Source organism: Sinocyclocheilus anshuiensis, unplaced genomic scaffold, assembly GCF_001515605.1.
Source record: "Sinocyclocheilus anshuiensis isolate Anshui unplaced genomic scaffold, SAMN03320099.WGS_v1.1 scaffold542, whole genome shotgun sequence".
Lineage (NCBI taxonomy): Eukaryota > Metazoa > Chordata > Actinopteri > Cypriniformes > Cyprinidae > Sinocyclocheilus > Sinocyclocheilus anshuiensis.
Window position 1 is genome coordinate 1,916,816 of NW_015547685.1, and position 3,606 is coordinate 1,920,421.

The following is a 3,606-nucleotide window of genomic DNA, read 5'->3' on the forward strand; positions in this document are numbered from 1 at the left end:
TAAAAGTATGATGGCCACAACATCAAACCTGTCATGACTGACTGTTGATCATACAGTATCTTCAGGGAGTCCGTTTCAATGAGATAAATTTCATCAAAGCATTTTGGCCAAGCTCTTCCACCATCTCATCTCTCTCTCTTTCTGTTCTCCTTTCATTCCATGCTATCCAGAAGCCTTCAAAAGTAATGTACTGTATAATACATAACCAAACCTGTGACCAAACAGGTTTATCAGTCAGTGATTTCAGGCTAAGGCCCACAGCATAAATTCGTCTGTATTTGTTTGTGTCTGTGCTCAGTTGAGTCAAATCACAGTCTGAATAAAAAAACAAACCCCTGACTCTGTAGATATGCAAATATAGAACAACTGACAACTTCAATCCTTGTTTTTTTCCCCAGTGCATCAATAGAAACCCCCTCATGCACCCCCAGCCTCAGCACATCATCTACCGCTGTCTCCTGGGACAGCAGTCTTCACAACCCAACATATGGGTTTCATGTTTAATGCATAAGCTCAGTATGAGCCAAGCGTCTATTCTTAAAGCACTGTATGGAGGTTTGGGCTCCGAAGATGGGTCTCTGTCGTAATTATAATATTTAATACCGCTTTTAGAAGCAACACTGGATTGCTTTCATTTGGGGCGCAGACACCAAATGTGTGTGCATTGTACCATCATGTGGGTAATGACAGCAGCATTAAAGACAGTTGTCAGTCTGGATCAGGATAGAGCTGAGTTCACTGTTTTTCCATTAACGAAGCAGAACACTTGAGAAATTGCAGAGCCTTGTTTTGACTGAGACAATGTAAGAAAATGTCTTTCCTCAATAAGAGCATTTCAAGGTTGACTATACAAGATGTAGCATGCAGGACGTGTGGATTATGTTACAGCAGTGGTGTATCAGATACTGCAAATATTCACTGTTTGACCGTGACCACAGTCATGCTGATGGTGACGTTGAGTTCCAGTTTGTGATGCGCAGCCATAAGAAGATCAGCCCACCTTATGGGCCTCTGGCGATTACGCCTCATATACTCTCATCCGTATCTGGCGGAGATCTGTGCCGTTCACAAACATATTCATCACATATGCATTACTCTCCAGTAGGTTTCAGCTTATTTTCTCTGGTAGAAATGCAACATAATTCAATAGGTGGCATTAGACAGATATTGTGTGAATGACAATTCATTGCTAATGGGTTTATATCACTGATTAATTCCCAAACGTTGCTTACACATTCATTATTATTCTGACAAATTCAATGATACCTTCAGGGTTGCCAAGTCTGCAATTTTCCTGTGGATTTGGGTTACATTTAAACTGTTGCTGTGGTAGATTTTTTTTACCCATATGTTAAAGGGTTGACATTGCATAAATTATTTTTTGACAGAATTGCTTGTGTTGAAATATTTCACCCAATCTACCCAATTTATATTCTAACAGTGATAAAACTGTGTTAGATGATGAGATTTTTGTGAGAGAGGGGCACTGGTAGGGAGCCTGTGTGTGTCTGTTTTTATTTTCATGGTAACAGATTGGCAGGTCTCTGCAATTGTAAAATGTAAATTTCCTTTTCAAATAGTTCAAAAATAAAGGATTTCAACTCCCACTGAAGGATTTTGTTCACCAACTGTCAATCTTAAGGTAAGATGATTTATGAAAACAGTCTGTTTGTGATTACAACTATACAAATATTTTCAAGTTGAAATTGTTTGTAATGCATAGTGACTGTAAAATATGTTTTTAGGTATGGGAGTGGCATATGTTGTGTTTTGGTATTTGTGCTAGATTCATTAAGCTAGTTTTAATTTGGTCAATGGGCTGGTTTTATTACCCAGTTTGGCAACCCTGGATATCTTCCATTTCCAAATCGAACTAACTGAAATCCATCATCTATAATGAAATGTTAAACACACGTGCAAGAGCATGCTATTCAGACCAACAGCACTATTGTGAAGTGTGACATTGTTTACCATTTGAATTAAATTCTTTGTTTCTCAATGCTTCAAGGACTCACTCATTACAACGGTCGCTTGTTTAGTTCTTTAAGGCAAGGCACTAAAAGAATAACCACACTGTAAAAAAATTTAAGCCAGCAAAAAAAAAATAAAAATACAAAAATCTTAGTACTAATTTTCCCTAGCTTTTTCTTGTTTAATCAACTTTTGTAAAAAAAAAAAAAAATAAATAAAAAAAAAAAAGCAGTTATACTGATTGAAAAGAGGTTGTAAGTCATACAATGATTCAATGATTCTATAACAAACCTTTATAAGTTGTGCCAACTCAACTTTGAACTGTAGAACTCAAATACCAAAAGTTGAGTGAATAAAAAAATGCTATTGGAAATAGTATATGTTACAACTGAAAACGGCAATAACAGTGTCCAAGTTAAAAACTGAAAACACTGACACATTATTAACAAAACATTTAAGAGCAAATTTTTTTAAGAAAATGTTTTTAAAAAATTGCCTGTTTAAGGTTATTAAACAGGCAATTACCCATCATCATTACAATCAATTTCTTTTAAAGTCAGAGCTGTAACCACCATAGACATTGAGACATTAGAAAAAGAAAAGAGCGACATCAATAAACGGCAATGTTGACGAGCGCTTGTGCAGCATGAGATATCCACAACTCTAGTTTAAACTAGTACAAAGGCAGTGTTATTGGTCATAACTTCTGGTCGAGAAATAGCGCAGACACTGGACGAAGATGATTATCAAATGGAGTATAGGCTACTTTGAAAGTCTCAGTACTTGCTGAATTATGTAGCGCTCAGACAAAAACACCTGATCTCATGAAAGTGCGTATAAATAGAATGCCAAATAAAAACGAAAACTCGTGGTATTGATACGCAAAAATTGACTTTGGCGTGTACATGCTACGCGATGGGTAGGTTTAGGTTGTGGGGTAGATGCGTACGCGAAAACTGCGTATCATATGCACGCCAACAAATTTCGTATCATATGCACGCGAAAACTGCGAAAACTATGCACGCCAACAAATTTCGTATCATATGCACGCGAAAACTGCGTATTATATGCACGCCAAACACATGCGTATCATATGCACGCCAAAGTCAATTTTTGCGTATCAATACGAGTTTTCGTTTTTATTTGGCGTACTATTTATACGCATTTTCATGAGACCGGGCTCACAAAAACACACACAATGTCAAAATGCGCAGTTTTGTCTTAAATGAGTTATAAAGTCCAAAATGACCATAGTTGGGAGAAAAGCGAATGTGTGTCAGATGTACATCATGTGCAAATGGTTTTAAAGAAAAACCTGCTGCAGTCATTGATGTAAATCAAAAATAAGAGAGAGAGAGAGAGAGAGAGAGAGAGAGAGAGAGAGAGAGAGAAATCACTCACTGCTCTGCTCGCTGATTAACTTTTGTAGCTTGAATAAAGATTAATCTATATAGTTAAATTACTATAATTAAAATTGAGGGGAAAATGCATTTAAGAGAAACATCAGCAGTATTGGTATCAATAATACTGGCCTTCATTAATAATAAGCTATTAAGTAGAAGGATGGCATTAAATACATATTCAAAATATACTTTATATATGTATGTTGTTTCTACATTAACGTGAAATTATGAC